This window comes from Nelumbo nucifera, chromosome 8 (genome assembly GCF_055504915.1).
Source record: "Nelumbo nucifera cultivar China Antique chromosome 8, China Antique-T2T, whole genome shotgun sequence".
Lineage (NCBI taxonomy): Eukaryota > Viridiplantae > Streptophyta > Magnoliopsida > Proteales > Nelumbonaceae > Nelumbo > Nelumbo nucifera.
In genome coordinates, this window is record NC_142656.1 from 49,048,376 (window position 1) to 49,061,290 (window position 12,915).

At 45.0% G+C, this 12,915-nt stretch overlaps 1 pseudogene; it reads right to left on the minus strand.

The window, feature by feature from the left end:
- Nucleotides 1–2,975: 2,975 nt before the first annotated feature.
- LOC148789992 (protein POLLENLESS 3-LIKE 2-like) lies at nt 2,976–3,604 on the minus strand (annotated as a pseudogene).
- Between the last annotated feature and the right edge of the window lie 9,311 nt (nt 3,605–12,915).

The following is a 12,915-nucleotide window of genomic DNA, read 5'->3' on the forward strand; positions in this document are numbered from 1 at the left end:
CACATTAAATCCATCAATAACAATCTTACATTCCATACCATTCCTAAGCCAAGATTATTAGGTGTGCAAATTGAGTAGGAGGAGATAGATTTAAGATCATTCTAGGGACAACCCTAAAAATTGGGGTAAAAGGGGTAAAAGACTTAAACCTCCCCTAAGTTTTAAGATAAATACTTATATCACCCCTTTATTTTCTGCCAAGACTTAAACCTCCCTAGTTACAATAAGATTTGATAGAATGGACGAAAAGACCTCTATGCCTTTTATTATTCTTTAAATTTTCAAAGAAAATCACAAAAATATAACCCAAAGGAATATGATCACTTATATAAAGATGATGTCATGGAAAACAAAGGAAAGCAGAATCTAAGACTCATTGTCGGGGCTTGTCTACATTTGACAAACAGTAGGTATAATTGTTTAAATTTTTCTCTCATTGTTCTCTCTCTCTCTCTCTCTCTCTCTCTCTCTCTCTCTCTCTCTCTTTCATCTGGAACCAAGGCTCAAAGTATTGGAAGCACAAGATGTATTGGTAAGACAATTTTTAGAGACATATCAGGATACTCTTTAGATATGCATGGGTATGGATGAAAAAATCAAGATACACATGGATACACTAGGAAATTCAAAGAAATCATAAAAAATATATTAATAACAACAAATATAAGTTTTATATAACTATAATGGATTTATTTAAACATAAAAAACCATATTTTAATGGTTTATATACATTGTGACACATCGAAACACATTTAATTGCCATTGAAAAATGATGAAAGAATTAAAATTTTAATGTATTAATTTTCATAAAATCAATATAGTTTGTATTATTTTTTATTAGTATATAAATTTTAATAATCAATTTTAGCATTTATTACCCAACATTCCTTAAGAAGATAAATTTTATTTAAGAATAAAAGTGCATATGTTTACGACAAACAACTATAATATAGCACAATGGTAGACTTATTATCATTACAAACAAATGACTAAGGTTCGAATATTTTTACTTGTAGTTTTTATAGCCAATTTAAAGTGTGCTTAATGTATATGATAATTTTGAATTTGAATTTAAATGTAGCATTAAATAAAGGAGTCAATTTAAGGCATGTTTAATGGAGTTCGGCTTCAAGTGCAAGACCGTGCTCACATTGTTTGAACAACCTCTTTCAACCTTGCATTGGGAACATCTCCCCATGAAATAAAGAACATAAGTATGGAGATATTCATAATGCAAGACTGTAAAGGTTGCAAGGACAGGCATTGCATTGACCGAAGTTGAACTTTGTTTAATGGCATATGAGTCATTAGAGAGAGGGGAAGTAATTATAGGGGTTATAGATAGTAATTATAAGAGTCATTAAAGAGATGGGGAGTAGTTATAGGGGTCATAAATAGTAATTATAGGAGTTGATGGGGGGGAATAATAATTCAGAATGTATTGATCATCGGTACATATATAGTAAAACAATCCGATACGGACATGTATAGAATTGATATAGACAAAAAAGGAGTGAAACTCTTGATTTTGGTGTGTTCCATGTATCGAACTCCTACAGAAACGATATCTATCGGCCGATACGAGCCAATACGTTATGAAATTTTAAACCTTGTCTGAAACAGTAAATTGAAATCAAAGGTGCTACTACACTAGAAAACGAGTTTTGAGCCTCCGAAGCTCTTTAGCCCAAAAGAAAGAATAGTGAAAGGAAAAAAGGGTATATCCATTTTTTGGTTTGAACCAATATCATCATGGCTTTATGGGTCAAAATCAAAGCATAGTCTTCTTGTTTTTTGCTCAAACTCGTTTTGCTGAGTAATGAACCTCTTAAATCTTTCCATCCCTTTGCTAAGTAAGTGAGGTCTAATGGGGTTTTGATGGTCGAGTGTCATACTCAGGTGAGGACACGAGAGCTCAAATTCATTTTATTTTTAGCAATTTGTTGCATTCTCTTCCTAGAAACATTCAAATGGCCACTTGGAGATCGATGCTCTCTTGTCAATCTTCACTGGGTTTTTTATGTCCTTTATATGATTTAGAGATCTTCTGTTTTCAAGATTCCTGGTGAGAATATTGTGCTAGTAAAAGAGTTTCTACTAGCATTTTTTGTTTGGTAGTAGAAAACTAGACAGAACTGCAAGAAAAGGGGTGATAAAGAAGTGTAAAATTGGGTTTTACAAAAAAAAAAATAATAATAAACAGGCATATCATCTTATGTGCATACAAAGATCTAGACAAAATTCTTAAAGAGGGGATATTTTTGTCCAACGATGTCATTCAATAGGGGAAGTCTTAGTCTAATTTGGAAAAAGAGGGGAAGCTTCAATATTTAGAAGAAATCTTAGAGGAGGTTTAAGTATGTGCTTGGAACCATGGGCATTTAATCACAAAATGTTTATACTTGATTTGTTTGCAAAACCGAGAAAAGTAATTATGAACTCATTTATTGACACTTAGGTGCCACTAGGCGCCATTAGGCACCACATCAGCAAAACAGTGAATAAACGCCTACCCATTGGGGGAGCACTAAAATGAAGCTTCCCCAATGGTAGGCGCACACATAAATCAAGGCTTTCTTTTGCAAGTTTCTATGCGTACGAATCCACATAATGAGGGAAATGCTGAAGTGGCGCCTATGTGGTAGCATTTGTTCAATAAACACCCATGGTTCCAAACACCGTGTAAGTCTTTTAACCTAAATATGTATGTAATGTATATTACTTGGGTTAGACTACCCAAGAGTAAGCCTCGGGCTCGGCATAAAAAAATAAAGGTTAAATACTTAAACTACCCCTATCATGTAGCAAATAGACAAGAGGTTACCCTACTATTTGCATAATCATTTAAAGTACCCTTAGCATTTCTAACAATGGACAAAGTCACCCCTTATCGTTAGCTTCTTGCCATTAATGTCCGCTAGCATGTGATGCCACATGACATTTTTATTTTTTTTAATTCCTAAATTACCCTTTTTCTAGAAATACCCTTCGGCCTTTGAGATAGATGCTCTATAGTAGTAAATGACAACAAATGCTTTGCATATTGCAGTTGTGGTATTGCTAGACCTGGTCCTCTTGAGGCTTCCAAGAGGGTCATGGAAATGGCCTAGAGTTGGCTCTTTTACTAACTTTGATGAACAAAGTGGTGGTGTGTCGATGTTGAGTGAATTTCCTAATGACGGAATTAGAGGCTTCACGCTCCTATGAGACGGAACAACCTGGTTAGGTACTCTATTTGAATCAATATTCTCATCAACAAAATCATCTTGTAGGTGTAGCTTTGTTGTATTAGTGGCAATGGACATGAACATAACATTGGGTTGCTCTTTGCAAGGTTGAGGTTGCCAAATGAAGGATGAACCCAGGTAGATATCAAAGAGACAACTCTGTTCGACCTTATCAACTCCTTTATTAATCATTTCTTACTCTAGGTCAGGAAGCATCTGTTGGGCTCTTTCAAAGGCTTTGAGATGTGAATCTACCTCCCTTTTGGGCCATCTACTACAACGGGTCCAATTGTTTCTTTGGCCTCAATAATTCTCCCTTTCTTTGGCCTCTTGTGAAAAGGGAACACTACCAATAACCTTGTTGCTTCTTGCTCCATTGAAACCTGAAATTTCTTCCTTCCCTAAGGGATCATCTAATATACTGCATCTTTGTAGATAAGAAAAAAAATCACTTTTTAGTTCATGGAATTTGATGAGGGGTGATCTAGCCCGACCTAGTAGATGGAGGACACGTGGATGCGACCATCTAGCTAGACTGTGACTCGACACATATTGTCATTTCAGCGCCACCTGTCACCTCAGTGGGCCAAGCCACCTCGGGTGTCTCGGGCACCTCGGCAATGATCGAGGTCCGACTAGCTCGGGATGGCCTAACTTACCGAGGTGACACGTATCAAACTTCTAGAAGCATGCCAGCTATCTCTGAGCTCTTCGGGGTCATGCTGCACAACTGTAGGACTTATCCTCACCCCGCCAAGATCGAACGAACATGATAGGCCTTATCAACTAGTACGTTATCCACCTCCCGGGGCAGCATGTACTCCTAACGGCACAGGTCGAGGATCTCAGATGTGTTTCATAAGACCCATGGCAACCCATCTATATCAAGGGATCAACCCCTGAGACCCAAGTACGTGCGACTTTGTGCTTACTAGCTCTCTTACATTCATAGTTTTAGCTCGCTACACAACTAACTACTGACTTAAGCATCGGAGTGACCCCGCCAGGTTATCCACCCCGGGTTCTTTGAGCCTTCTCTCCTTGCAGCTCGACTTCCCAGCCAACCAACCGAAGTCCAAGCTGCCTTCCAGCTACGAGCACCAGATCGTGCACCATCAATTGGTGCCATTTGTGGGAAACGCAACAGAAAAAAGTTTTCTACCTCAATCACACTTCTAGCGTCTCATCAATGGCTTCTTCAAGCAACACCGGAAAGAGTGTTGAGATGACCGTCTCTAGGGGGCATGAACAGACCTCCGTTAATCCAGAGTTTTCCATGGTCTATATCGGCCAGATTACCATCCCCCTCACCATCTCGGGGGTCCCAACATTTCAAAGCCAGCCACAGTTCCACACCCAGTTGTTGCACGCCCCACTCCCCCAGGTGAGCACCACCACCACCTCAGTCCCAGAACCCTCTGTGGTACCTCCTAGGGTTGGGCATTAGTAGTTCGATGAGCTGGTCCAAAGTGTATGAGTTACGCAACTCCAGATGCAACAAATGCACTAATTCTAGCAGTACCAACAGCAGTTTCCACCACTACAAAACCAGAACCAATACCAAAACATTCCATAGAACCAAAGCTAGAACGAGCAGCAGAACGTGCACCAGTCTCCTCCTCGGGACGCAAGGGCATCCCGGGTCCTAGTCCCTCCTCGGGATCGGGCCTCACCTTGGGACCGTGTGGTAGGTTAGCACACATGCCCACCTTCCCAAGTAGAGAACCAGAAGGATCGACCCCTGTACAGCCACCATACCAAAACCGATCAACAGCAACATTCGCAGCATGAAAACCACAACCCCCAGGACAGTTGCTAGACGAAGATAGATCAGCAGCAGCGTTCATGACGTGAAGACCATGACCCCCAGGTCAATAATTTCTAGCTCGAGGCAAGAGGTATGGGCTCACACCGACACCCGTTTGTACCCCATAGCGGCCAACATCCAGTTCGCGATCGGGAAGATGCGGGAAACAAGAGCCAGCTCCCACCTCGTGACAACATCCGAGAACAGTAGCATACTAGGGTCGAGATCCCAAGCAACACCAAAGTGAACAGCACCAACGTCGAGGCCATGAAGAAGGGATGTCGTCGCAAAGCGCACCAGACATCAGTCAGGAACAGCCCACCAAGAAGCAACCGGTCGTTGGCACCAAGCAAGGTGAGGGAGGAAATAAGCTTGGTAGCTGCACAACCGACTCCAGTACTGTTGAGCAAACCCTTCCCCCTAGCACCAGAAATTCTCTCGGCCCAAAGTCCACAAGGATTTAAGATGCCCACACTAGAGACCTATGACGGAAAGTTTGACCCTAATGATCATGTTGATAGTTTCCAATCCCAGATGTTCCTTGCCGGAGCAGATGAAGCAAGTATGTGTGTAGCCTTCTCTACAACTTATAGAGGTATGGCCAAGTTGTGGTACAGGAATCTAGCTCCAAGCTTAATTAAGAGATGGGATCAGTTAGCAGATTTGTTTACTGCACATTTCATCACAAGTAAGAAGTGCCTGAAATCTACAACAAGCCTTCTGAACGTGGTATAAAGGGAAAATGAATCGAACTAGAGCTACATCAAGCGGTTCAACGAAGAATGCTTGCAAATACCCGACCTCGACCCAGTCGTGCATCTCACCGAAGCACAGAAGAGAGTTCACCACGTCAAAATTTCTTGGCACCTTGGCATAAACCCACCAAAGACAATGGAGAAGTTCCTCGACAATGCCAACAAGTTCATGTGGATAGAAGAGGCTCTTGGGTCCAAAGTAGAGCTCCATCAAGGAGAGAAGAGAAAAAAAGATGATGAAGGCAGCAATAGCAGTAAACGCTGGCAAAAGAAGAGCAAGTCGCTGAAGAGAAGTCCCCGCGTAAGAGAAGCAAGTCCCCATCTCAAGGGTCCAGGTTAGGTCGGAAATCTAGGACCCCTCCAATCCAGAGAACCACCTACATTCCCCTCAATGCAAAATGAAGTGAAATCCTAATGGCGATCAAGGATACCGGCTACGGCAAGTGGCCGCCCAAGATGCGAGGTAACCCATCAACTGAAAACCCGAATGTCTATTGCCATTTCCACCATGACATCGGGCATAGCACGAAAGGTTGTCGAAACCTCAAGGACAAGATCGAAGAGTTGATTCACCATGGGTACCTGAAAAAGTTCATCAAGCATGAGGGTAGGGAGACAGCGGATCGACAGGCCGACCAACAAAGGGAAGCTCCCGAATCAAGTAGGAGGAACGATTAGCAACCACCTCTGCAACCGCCACCACCAGAGGATAGGCCAATCCGCGGAGTGATCAATATGATCATCGGAGGGTCCATCGTTGCGGGGTACAACACAGCGGTAGGGAAGACCTCAGTTCGGGAGCTAGAGCATGAAGATGAGAACCCACTGAACCGACCTCGGGTAAAGGAGCCCATCTACTTCACCGAGGACAATGCGTGTGGGATCCAGTATCCGCACGATGATGCCCTCATAGTCAAGCTGGTACTCAATGACTTCGAGGTTAAGTGGATATTGGCGGACTCTAGGAGTTCGGCAGACGCCCTGTTCCTAGAGGCGTTTCATAAGTTGTAGTTGAAGATGAAATATTTGAAGCCAGCAGACACGCCCTTAGTCAGGTCCAGCGGTGAGGCTGTCAGGCCCCTCGGCCGAGTCATAATGCTAGTTGCAGTGGAAGCATGGCCCAACTCAGTGTGCTTCGAGCACACGTTCTTGGTGGCCGCGACTCCGTCCCCTACAACGCTATTTTGGGTTGGCCCATCCTGCATGCCCTACGTGCGGTGGTCTCGACCTACAACTTGTCCATGAAGTTCCCAATGAGCTGCGGAGTGGAGGTAGTATGAGGCGATTAGCTCGAGTCATGTAAGTGTTATGTAGTTGCATTAAAGGGCAAGGCAAAGTTGGTGGAGGACGTCGAATTGGAGCCACCACCCAAGCATACGGAGGAGCGAGCTGCCCCAATGGAGGAGATAGTTCAGGTATTGGTCCGCAGCAGCAATGCCCGTTATAGACCTTAGTATAATAACTCATAAGCTTAATGTGGATCCCTTAGTCAGGCCAGTTAGACAAAAAAAATGGAACTTCGCCCTAGAGTGATGGAGGGTAGTTGATGAGGAGGTCGGGAAGCTCCTTGTAGCAGACAACAGGCTTTGTTAAGGAAGTCCAATACTCGAGTTGGGTGGCCAACCCTGTATTGGTGAAGAAGGCCAATGGAAAGTGGCACATGTGCGTCGACTACACCGACCTCAATAGAGCCTGCCCGAAGGATTGTTTTCCCCTTCCTAGAATAGACTTCCTGGTAGACGCGACATCGGGGTACGAGTTGTTGAGCTTCATGGATGCTTACTCCGGCTATAACCAGATTAGGATGAACCTAGCCGATTAGGAAAAAACAACTTTTGTAACCAAACTAGGGTTGTACTATTATAAAGTAATGCCCTTCGAACTAAAAAATGCTAGAGTGACCTTCCAGCATCTTGTAAACAAAGTATTTGAACCATTGATTGGTAATAAAGTTGAATGTTATGTTGATGACATGGTCGTGAAGACCCATTTTTCAAATTCTTTAATTGATGATTTAATTGTATTTTTCAAATTCTAAGAAAATTTAACATGAAGCTCAACCCGAACAAATGTGTTTGGGGTCACATTGGGCAAATTCCTTGGCTATATAGTGAACCGATGTGGCATCAAGGCCAACACAGATAAGATAAAGGCTATACTAGATATGAGACCACCCCAAAAAATAAAAGAAATCCAAAGGTTAACTGGCCGGGTAGCCGCCCTAAGCTGGTTTATATCGAAGTCGAAAGGCAGAGCGAGGTATGGGACAAGCGAGGTATGGCCGGGTAGTCGCCCTAAACTAGTGAACCGACGTGGCATCATTGCTGGACTCATACTGTAAGGGCCGAGTGAGATAAAGTTGGAGTACGCTCTCTAGTTCTGATTCAAGATGTCGAACAACGAGACAGAGTATGAGACATCGATAGTCGGGCTGAACTTAGCAAAGGTGATCAGTGCAAAGCACGTTGTGATATGTAGTGAATCTAGTTGATAGTGAAACAGGTGAACGGCGAGTACGAAGCTCGGGAGCCTACCATGATGGCTTTATCTGGCTAAAGTAAGGGAACTCCTACCTTCATTCCTCTCCTGGTTTATCCAATAAGTACCGAGGTCAGAGAACGCTAAGGCCGACATGTTATCAAGGTTGGCAAGCACAAGTGGCAACACGATAAGGATGGTGTATATAGAAGACCTACCTCATCCTAACATTCTCGAGGGGGCAGAAGAGGTTGCTCCCGTGTTGCAAGCAGAACCAAGTTGGGTTGACTTGCTTGTCAACTATCTGCTCCACGAGATCCTACCAGCAGATCGCAACGCAGCTCGGAGGGTAGAGAATCAGTCAGCTCGGTATGTTATTATCGATGGGCGACTCTACAAGAGACCCTTCATGCCCCCCTACCTACGTTGCTTGCGGCCTTCAGAAGCAGATTGGGTACTCCACGAGATCCATGAAGGATCTTTATGGAGGACACCTAGGAGGCAGGGCGCTTGCCCAAAAGGCGCTAAGGCAAGGGTATTATTGGCCCACTATGAAAGCAAATGCACTCGAGCTCGTCAAGAAATGCGACAAATACCAGAGGCATGCCAACATCCTCCATCAACCTACCGCCAACCTGAAGTATCTGACCAACCCATGGCCTTTCACTTAGTGGGGGATAGATATCATCGGTCCATTCCCACTGGCAACCGGGTAGAGAAGATTTTTGGTCATGGTAGTGGACTACTTCACAAAGTGGGTGGAAGCCGAGCCACTGGTGACAATCACAACCCAAAATGTGCAAAACTTTTTCTAGAAAAACATAGTCTACCGCTTCGGACTACCCAAGGTGCTAATTTGAGACAACTGAAAGCAGTTTGAGGATATTAAGTTCTAGAACTAGTGTGCTGAGATGAGGATCCAACAAAATTTCATGTTGGAAGAACACCCTCAGGCGAACAGACATGCCGAGGTGACAAACATGGCCATCCTATGCGGACTGAAAGCTCTCTTGGCGCAATGCCCTTTGGGCCTACAAAACGACCGTCAAGACCGCAACAGGTGAGACACCATTCAATTTGATGTATGAAACAAAGGTCATGATTCCAGGTGAGATCAAAGTACCAACCCTGCAGCACGAGGCAAACAACAAAGTGGCTAACGACGAGGAACTACGAATGAACTTAAACTTGAGCGAGGAAGTACGTGACCTACACTATATCCAGACTACGGCCTACCAACAGTGGGTAGCTCGGTACTACAATGCCCAGGTCAAGAGACGCCAATTCCAAGTTGGCGACCTGGTACTCCGAAAGGTGATGATACCTGAGCCCAATGTAGGTAAGCTTGGGCCGAACTGGGAAGGTCCATACAGGGTGAGACGGGTTTTTAGTGACGGCACGTACGAGTTCGAGACGTTGGAAGGGAAACAGGTAACCTGCGCTTGGAATGTTGACAACTTGAAGAGGTACTATCTATGAGTTCGTGAGTCAAACATCCGCAAAAATTTACTAAGTTCAAAAGACCACCAAGCTAGTCAGGGCGCACATTGGAGAGTGGACTACGAGTTGCTCCCAGAGTCTAAGGGCAATAGTGCTGAGCTGATAGAAGACCTTGACACTAAATAAGACCCAGTCGCCTATTCGACATGGACAACATAAGACCCAGTCGCCTCTTCAGCATGGTCAAAATAAAAAGTAGCTCGAGTTCAGCCTCATCGGTGTGGAGACAAGTCGGGCACATACCCTACAATGTTTACTCACCTCGGCATACACCGACTTTGGATTATTCCTAACTATGCCTAGCTCGCCAGCTCGGCACCTCGGGGTAATTTACACAAAAAAAATGCGCAACTATACACGAAGTGGAAAATAAAGGTACTTCATTACTTCATTGCAAAAAGGGAGTTTTAGTACATTAAAAAAAAAGGAAAGAAAAGAGAAATCTAATCATCCAAGCTCGGAGGCTCGAGACATGATGTATTTATAGGGAGGTCCAAGAAAAGAGGCAAAGTATCAGTCTTCATGGGGCTCCTCTTTCTCTTCGTCGACATGCTCGGAGTCTTTGGTCAGTTCAGCTTCCATGAATGCATCTGCAATAGCAACCTCATCGGTCTCCATGACATCGTCAACTACCAGGCCCGAGTTGCCTGACTTCTCCCTAGCATCCTTACCGATGCCATCATCACCTTCCTCTTCGGAATTTGGGGATTACCGCCTCTATGGAAACCCTAATGGTGGTAAGCGGCTTGAGGTCGAGCTGAGGAAATGCACACCTGGCCAACCAGCGACAAAATTTGAAGCCCTTGTAGAATGTCGAGGTAGTAGTTTCGTTCACAAACTCGTTGAACTCCGGAGAAGCTTTGTACGCCCGAACAGCGAGAACACCGACTTCTTTTATTTCTTCTGTGATGATGGCCTCATGTATGGCAAGGAGAGCCTTGTAATCCTCGACTTCTTTCACTAGCTCATGAATACGCTCTTCTCTTCGCTTCGCCTCGGCCTCCCACTTCCTCGCGCAATCCACAACTTTTAGTAGTTTGGCTTGGCACTCTATCACTTTAGACTTGGCGGACTACGTCTTGGCCTCGATAGCATGTACCCTGGCTTCCAAAGTCTTCGTCTTCGCCTCGAAGACTTGCAACAACGCCATCTGGCGATCAGATTGCTCCACTAGTGAGTGGATCATTGAGTCCGTCTATAAGAAGAGCACATCATTAAGAAGGGCAGAAAACATAAAAGGGCAAGGAAATAAGTTCGGGAACATACCACCATAAGGTGACCCCAAGCTGTGGCAGTGAGCTTAGAACGTGGCATCTCAGCGTACTTAGAGACTTCGGCAGGGAAGACAGCCTCCTTGCTCTTGGGAGTGGCTACCCAGGCGTCGGAGATGCTCTGGCCCTCCTCGAGGATTGCGCTGGAAGCAACGACCTCGGGTTGAATGGGTCGGGGCTTGAGCTCTTGGGCCACCTCGGGCTCACAGAGTGGCAACTTGGTTCCCTGGTCATCTTCAACCAGGTCAATAACCGGGGCATCCTCCCTCTTCATTGAAGTAGCAGGTGTAGGAGGAGCAGCGACCGACTCGGTAGCTGGTGGATTAACGCGGGACACCTTCCTCTTCTTCTTCTTCTTCATGTCAGTGAAGAGCTTTGAGATCAGAACATCAGCCATGACACCTGAAAAAAAAAAGAGCGCTCAATTAGCAAAAGAAATGCAGTAAAAAGACCAAGTGTGTGTGCACTGAAGTGGAGACCTACCTGGACTCAGCCCCGCATTGACTAGTTTCTCTTTGGCTAGAAAAATTTTCAGACTTAACCTGAGCTTCGCCCAGGATCGGGTTTCCTTCTTCGTCTCCTTATCTAGATTGATTCCAGGGTTGTTGATGGTCGTCCTCCAGAGTGTCAGGATCGGTCACTCCCAGCCACAGTGATGATGAAGTAGCGTCTCTTCCAAGCCAGGACCTTGTTGGGGTAATCAAGCAAGACTTTGTACCCAAGTCAGGGGGTCAAGTAGTAACTATGTTTTTCGGACGAGCAGACATTGGCGGGATTCTTCTTAATTGAACAGATCGAGCTGAAAATATCTAAGGTTAAAGGTCACTCGTAGTCATGGAAAAGGGAGATGAGGCCTACAACGGTAAGAACTGAATTTGGATGGAGCTGGTCTATGGCGATGTTTAAAAACTTGATGACTTCGACAATGAAGGGATGGTGCGAGAAGCGTAGTCCGGCAGCCAGCTGCTCTTCGAATATCATGACCTCATCTTGATCATGGTCCCAAGGTTATCCTTCCAGTGGAATGCTCCGGTCATGGTCCTCAGGGAACTTGTAATATGCAGCTAACACTCGGAGCCTCTCCGCCATCATCATAGAAGGACCAAAGCAATCTGGCCCTAGCTTTCAAGAATGACGTTAGGTTGAGGCTTCCTTCCCGGAGCATTCCTTGAGTTGAAGTGTCCTTCTCGAACGGACTAGACCCCGAACTACATGATGAGGTACTCGCCTCGGCAGGACCAGACTTTGCCGAGGTACCGAACTTGGACTTGGTTGACCCACTATTCATGTCTAACAAACTACTAGTACTAGAATAAGACATTTTGAACTAAAGGAAAGAAGCAGGGAAAGAACAAAGACAGCTTACCTAAAGACTGAAGGAAAGAGGCGGATTCAAAATCAAAGGTGGGTAACACCGACCTGGGAGCAGATGTGCAACCTCAGGACCACGGGCACATGATATACGGTGAAGTGAAAGGGACCCCAAGGGCCCTATTTATAGCCACTATAGCCGATCTTGAACGGTCTGGATCCATGCGATCCAACGGCTCTCATGGAAACTAGTTGCATGTCTTCTGAGGTCAAAATTGGTTGAGTGCACGTTTTGACGTCCGCGGAGTTAAGTAACCTGCGTGATATCCGTGCGTTCTCGACACGTGATCTGGTTTCTTGATCGAGCCGAACAGGTCGTCGTGGTCAAACTGTCGGACCGGATATCAACCCAGAGAGAAACCAGGCCAAATCCACCTGAGCTCGTCATGAATTCCCCGCACCGGGTTGGGACCCCAGGCACGGGGAATGGGGGCAATTGATGAGGGGTGATCTAGCCCGACCTAGTAGATGGAGGACACGTGGACGTGACTAGCCAGCTAGACTAT